The sequence below is a fragment of the Artemia sp. Qi Xiang Cuo genome, chromosome 15 (genome assembly GCF_049724085.1).
Source record: "Artemia sp. Qi Xiang Cuo chromosome 15, ASM4972408v1, whole genome shotgun sequence".
In the NCBI taxonomy this organism is placed as follows: domain Eukaryota; kingdom Metazoa; phylum Arthropoda; class Branchiopoda; order Anostraca; family Artemiidae; genus Artemia; species Artemia sp. Qi Xiang Cuo.
Genome location: NC_142808.1, coordinates 34,883,773 through 34,890,763, shown reverse-complemented (window position 1 = coordinate 34,890,763; position 6,991 = coordinate 34,883,773).

The following is a 6,991-nucleotide window of genomic DNA, read 5'->3' as shown; positions in this document are numbered from 1 at the left end:
GTGTAAGTTTTCGTGTGTGTGTGTGTGTAAGTTTTGTGTGTGTGTGTGTGTGTGTGTAATTTTTTGTGCGTGTGTGTGTGAGTTTTTTTTTTTTTGATGTGTTATTTTTTTTGTTTGTGTGTGTGTTTGTGTGTGTATTATTTTTTTTGTGTTTTTTATTTTTGTCGAGTGTGTTTATGATTTAGTGTTTGTGTGTGTGTAAGTTTGTGTGTGTGTGTGTAAGTTTTTGTGTGACTTTAAGATTTTGTGTGCATGTTAGTTGTCGTGTGCTTGTGTTAGTTTGTGTGTGTGTGTGTGTGTAAGTTTGCTTGTTTGTTTGTTTGTTAGTTTTTGCGTTTTTGTGATATTTTTTTCGTTTGTGTGTTATTTTTCATTTGTGTGTGTGTGTGTGTAAGTTTTTTTGTGTGTGTGTAAGTTTTTGTGAGTGTGTGTGAGTTTTTGTGTGTGTGTCATTTTTTGTGTGAATTTAAGTTTTTGTGTGAATTTAAGTTTTTGCGTGTGGGTCTAAGTTTGTTTGTGTGTCTGTAAGTTTTTGTGTGTCTATGCTTTTGTGTGTGGTTGTTAGTTTTTTGTGTTTGTGTGTAAGATTTTGTGTGTGTGTTTGTGTGTGTTTCAGTTGTTTTGTTTGTAATTTTATTGTTTGTTTGTGTGTGTAAGTGGTTGGGTGTTTTGTGTTGTTTTTTCTTGTTTTTGTGGTTGTTGGTATAAGTTTTCTTGTTTTTTGTTTTGTTCGTTGTTTGTTTGTTAAGTTTTGTTTTTTTTGTTTGGTTTTTTTGGTTAAGTTTGCGTTCGTGTTTGTGTGAGTTTTTTTTTGTTTTGTTGTTTTATTTTTTTTGTGTGTGTGTGTGTTTTATTTTTTGTGTGTTTGTAAGTTTTGGCGTGTTTGTGTGAGTTTTAGTGTGTGTGTGTGTGTAAGTTTTGTGTGCATGTAATTTTTTATGTGCATGTAAGTTTTCGTGTGCATGTGTAAGTTTTTGTGTGTGTGTGTGTGTAAGTTTTTGTGTGTGTGTGTGTAATTTTTGTCGAGTGTGTGAAAGTTTTGGCGTGTGTGTGTAATTTTTCGTCTGTGTGTGTAACTTTTTTTGCGTGTGTGAAAGTGTTTGTGTGTGTGTAAGTTTTTGTGTGCATGTATGGGGACCGCGGGAGGACCTTTGGGGCCCAGGGAGGGCGTTTGGGGATCCGGGGCCCTTGAGGATTGGGTGGTCTTTTGGGAGCCCAGTGGACCTTTGGGGACTGGGGGAGGACCTCTGGGGCCCAGGGAGGGCGTTTGGGGGCCGGTTGGCCCTTTGGGAGCCAGTGGGACCTTTGAGGACCAGGGGCGGGCCTTTGGGGGTCTGAGGAGGGCGTTTGGGGGATAACATTTCGAAATTTTTACTTTTTAGTTTACTTTTTTTTTTGCGGCGCATCCCTGCGACGCATCCTGCGGCGCTTTCCTGCGGAGGGCCTTTGGGGGTCTGAGGAGGGCGTTTGGGGGATAACATTTCAAAATTTTTACTTTCGAGTTTACTCTTTTTTTGCAGTGCATCCCTGTGGCACAAACTGCAGTACGTTACTGCGGCGGATCCCGATCGCACATACTCCGTGGCCTTTTTCAGACCCATAGCGAATCCCGACGGCACATTCCTGTGGCACTTTCCTGGCCCACCGCGCATCCCTGCGGTGCTTCTCTGGTCCGGGGGACCGTGGGGGGCGGGGGGAGGCCCTGGGGGGCACAGGGAGGGCCTTTGGGGCCCGGGGAGGGCGTTGGGGGGTCGGGGGGGCAGTGGGGGGCCTGGGGGACATTTGGGGACCAGTGGAGGGCCTTTGGGACCCCGTTGGTCCTTTGGGAGCTCGAAGGGCCTTTGGGGGGCCCGGGGATGGTCTTTGGGGGGCCAAGTGGGCCTGTGGGGGCGCTGGTGGCCCTTTGGGAGCTTAGGGGGCCTTTGAGAACCGGGGGCTTCCTTCGGGGTTGGGGTAGGAGGATTGGAACCCTTTGGGGTTGGGTTAGAGGACCTCACAACAATGTTCAAATGAAACTTGTGTATTATAACGACCACAGAGTTTCACCATTAAATCCTCTTCCAAAATCTCTTCAAAAATCATCTTTTAAAATGAGTTGAAACTTTCAGGGACTTCTAGGGAGATAGTAGACTAAATCAGAAGACAGTGTATGCTTCCTGGTTGTGAAAAAAGGCATATTATCGGTATCTGAAGAGCACTTTTAGTGTTATAATGTTGAAATTTCCAGAGAATATTGAGGAGGACGTCAATTTTAAAGAGACAATGGGCATCCTGATTATAAAACAAAGGCGTATCTGCAATATTTCTGGAAAAACTAAAACTATTAAGTTGAAAATTTTCAGGAAATGTTGATTATGATTTTGAACTAAATCGAAAGACACCATGAGCAACAAGGTTGTCAAAATGGCATGGCTGTAATATGTTGGGAGTAGTAAAAACTACTAAGTTTAAAGGTTCAGGAAATGCTGCAGGGGGGGTTGAACTTTATTAAAAGATAGTTTAGCCATCCCACTTTTCAAAAGGACTTATATACAGTATCTCAGGAATGGCCAGGGTATTAAGTTTTGAATTTATAGGAGAGTATTAGAGGGCTGTTGAACTCAAACAAACAATATTACATGAATCCCTGTTGTCAGAATGGCATCTTCTCCACACTATATCTTAAGAACACTCACTCAAAGTCACAAATAAAAGAGTTTAAAGAGTCAGAAACAACGAGTGCTGAGTGGTTTCTCAAGTTAAATGTTCTCGCCTATTCTCTTTTCATTTGTATGTATAATTTTGGACACTCTCCCAGGAGGATTCCTTCAGGTAAATTATCTATTAATTACTGTTGAACCAAAGTCCTAGTTCGAGAATTGTTCCAAACCTTCATTTAAAATTAAACGAGATTTGTGCAATAGTTGCATTGGATGCAGTCAAATACTATGATCCAACCATCTTATGTAAATTAAGAGTTTATATTAGACTTTTATATCTTAATTTTTAGGCCGAAAACCTGGAAAACTGATTAAATACCCCTTATATTAACAAATAAAAAATCTTTGGCAACGAAAATTGAACATATATTAATTAAAAAACTTTCCAAAAAGAAATTTTTCAAAAAAAGTAAAGAGATGTAGTAAAACTTAAGCCGAGTTCTATAACAGTGCAAACTTAAAACGACCTTATAATACTGTAAAAGAATAATCAAAACCCAAAATATACAGAAACTAATATAAATCATCATATCAAACATAGCGGTAGCAGTTAATGATAAAGGTGAATAATTGAATCCTAAAACGAGTAAAAACTATAATGAATGCTGTATTCAAACTTCAAACGAACAAATGTTACAACACACATGAGTTTAGCTGCTGCTCCCCCTCCCCCCCCCCCCCGCAGCGAAGAAACTGTAAACCTTCTAAAGTCTATTGTGTCATTTGTGCTTTACTGATAACAGGATGTATTTTAAACATAATGTCTTACGATTAAAACACTGAAAAATGAAAACAAATGTTCTGAACTAAAGACTTGAATCTTGAATTGCTGATTTTCACTTTACTTTTCGTCCATGTTTACAAAAATTAAAGTACACTGTTGAAAATGCATGCGGTTTTCAATAAGTTGCAAACGATATAATACGCCTTTGGAAGGTTTACGGCTAGGGGGTGGGGAGTAAGGGGTAGTACCCAAACTCCTGGAATAAGTATTTCTTTTTCGTTTTAAGCTTGAAATAGGCATTGATTTTAATTTTTACTCGTTTTGGGATTTGATTTTTCATCTACGAGCATACTAGTACCTGTTTACTTTATGTTTGATGTGATTATTTATTTCAATTTATGTTCCTTTTGAGTTTTAATTATTATTCGAAAGTAATTTCTGGTCGTTTTCAGTAAATTAGTTAGTAGCCTACAGCATTTTCTTATTTACTTTTTTGTCTTTCAACAAGGTTATTCACGGCATACTGTTCAAATTTCTATTCATCCCTGAACATAGAAAGTTTGTTGGACCATTGTTTAGGTTGCATCGTACTAATGCAAAAGGTGATAAAAACGGAGGTCTACTTTGAATTATTATTAAGGCCATCTTTAGAAGCAAAAAACTCTATAAATTAAATCCCATTTGATAAGTAACAGTCCATAATTTGTACGGTATTTGTTATCAGTGAAAGGGTACCTTATAATTTTTTAAATAGTAATTAGGTACTGCCACGAAGAGAATTTTACAAGGAAGTAGAAATTTAATGAGGATGGAAATTTGAAAACTCTGTTTTCAGAGTGGTAAAATTCTAATCGTCGCTGTTTAATCAATTGTTTGACTAGTTTGAGGTTATATGATAAAGGCATTTTTTTTCTTTTCTTTTACTGCATTCTGCCATTGAATGTTAAGTAGTTATTAACGGAAGCTTTACGAATAGACAACAGCAAAAAAAAATCCGCCAGATAATACTCATAAACTAAGAGTTTTGACCTTTAGCAGTCTAGATAAAAATTGAATTCATGCAGAAAAAAGCTAACAAAGATGCTACAGAGAAAGTAAATCAACTGCGTCATTGATTGTGGAATTTCATTAAATCACATAAAAATGTGGATTGTTTACAATAAACAGCCTTTGACTTCAATGTCAAAACATACCTGTGTCCTTTACAATCCTTTCCTGATAGTGAAAACTGAGGAAACAACTTGGATAAAATGCCCTCTTTTTATTTAATTAAATAAAAAAACAAGTTTTTTTAACTGAAGGTAAGGAACGACGTTAAAACCTAAAACGAACAGAAATTATTCCGTATATGAAGGGGACTGTCCCCTCCTCAACGCCTCGCTCTTTACGCTATAGTTTCTTTATTGTTAAAAAAAATAGAGTTGTGAGAAAGTCAAACTTTAGCGTAAAGAGCGAAGCGTTGAGGAAGGGACAGCCCCCTTCATATACGGAATAATTTCTGTTCCTTTTAAGTTTTAACGTTGTTCCTTACTTTCAGTTAAAAAAAACTTGCTTTTTTATTTTATTTTTGAATATTTTTGAATTAATGCAGTTTTTGATTTTGGATCACCTTAAATGAATAATTAATACAAAACTTGTATAATAATTTTACTTTTATTTGGTTAAATGGCTTTTTCGAAAGTTGTTTAATTTTATTTACGAACGTTTTTATTAGTAATAAATATACGTAACTTACAAATTAACTTACTTAACGAACTTCTATATTCATAAATTATTAACAAGTATATTAGGGGGCTCGCCCCCTAGTCAATACCCTGCTCTTTAAGCTAAAGTTCGAACTTTTTTCCAATTCTTTAAAAGTGACCCCTGAATCACAATCAGTTGATCAGTTGAAAAACTTGTTTTTTTTTTATTTAATTTCTGATTTTTTTTTTTAATAATGTTGGGAAATCCGGCGCCCCTTCATAGCAATGTCGCTTCCTCTATGAAAACTTCCTTCGTGGAAAGATCCTCCCATAAAACTACCGACCCACCCTCCCCCCCACCTACCAGAAAAAATCCCCTCTGAAAACGTCTGTATACTTCCCAATAACCAATACTATATGTTAACATTGAGTAAAGTTCATAACTTTCCGCCCTCCCCCCGAGAACTTTGGGTGATTAAATCATCCTAAAAGACATTTTTATCATATTTTCGACCATGCTGAACAAAATGGCTATCTCAAAATTTTGATCGGGTGACTTTGGGAAAAAATGAGCGTGAGAGGGGGCTTAGTTGCCCTCCATTTTTTTGGTCACTTAAAAAGGTCACTAGAACTTTTAATTTCCGTTCCAATGAGCCCTCCCACGATATTCTAGGACCACTGGGTCGATACGATCACCTCTGGGGAAAAGAAAAAAAAACAAAAAAACAAATAAACACGCATCCGTGATCTTTCTTCTGGCAAAAAATGGAAAATTCCACAATTTTGTAGATAGGAGCTTGAAACCTCTACAGTAGGGTTCTCTGATACGCTGAATATGGTGGTGTGATTTTCATTAAGGTTCTATAACTTTTAGGGGGTATTTCCCCCCTTTTTTCGAAAATCAGCCAAATAACTTTTTCTCAGGCGCATAACTTTTGATGGGTAAGATTAAACTTGATGAAACTTATATATTTGAAATCAGAATTGAAATTTGATTCTTTTGATGTATCTATTGGTATCAAAATTCCGTTTTTAGAGTTTCGGTTACCATTGAGCCGGGTCGCTCCTTACTTACAGTTCGTTACCACGAACTGTTTGATGAGTAATTGCTTTGCTTGCTCACCACCAATCATACAGTTTTATTATTGGTTTAAATAAAAACATACAAACTAATAGTCTAAAGTAAGGTCACAATTCAAATAGGAGAGGTAGCCTATTTGACGTGAGGGCTTTTGAGGAGTGGATGTTAACTCGGGTCACAACCTGATGATAGTTGAATTAAAAATCAAACTGAAAGCTGAGAAGCAAGAAGCTAACGCCTTAGCACAAGAACAATGTAACACCAATAAATTACAAGATCTTGCCATCCTCAGAAATTTCTGCGTATCACTACTTAACGAATATGAAGTGTTAAACCTGCTTGATAGAGCTGATGTTTCCAATGTTAAAAAGAAATGCAGACCACAGTCTCAGTCAAGACTATATATCACGATGCTTCAAAGGCCAACCTTGGCTTGAAGAAGAGAAAGAAAGAAGAATGAATATCATATAATATATATATATATATCTGCATACATGCATAGATGCGCAAGTAGAGCCGAATGCTTGTCCTGAATATGTCGAAGCCTGAGTAAAAAGTCCAGTTGCAACTCCATTACAAAAAAGGGGGTGAGGAAGTGAAAAATAGTCCTATAAAAAGAAAAGAGTTGTCGTCCAGGAAAAAGCAGCATTTCTGCAAGAATCTGCTAAAAAAGGAGACCCAAAAAGGGTCCATCAACTATCAAACGAAATAATTGGAAAGGAAAACAAATAGGTATCTCTTGTAAAAGATGAAAATGAAGACTCAATTTTGGACCCTTGCTCTGAATTTTGGTCTTACTCTG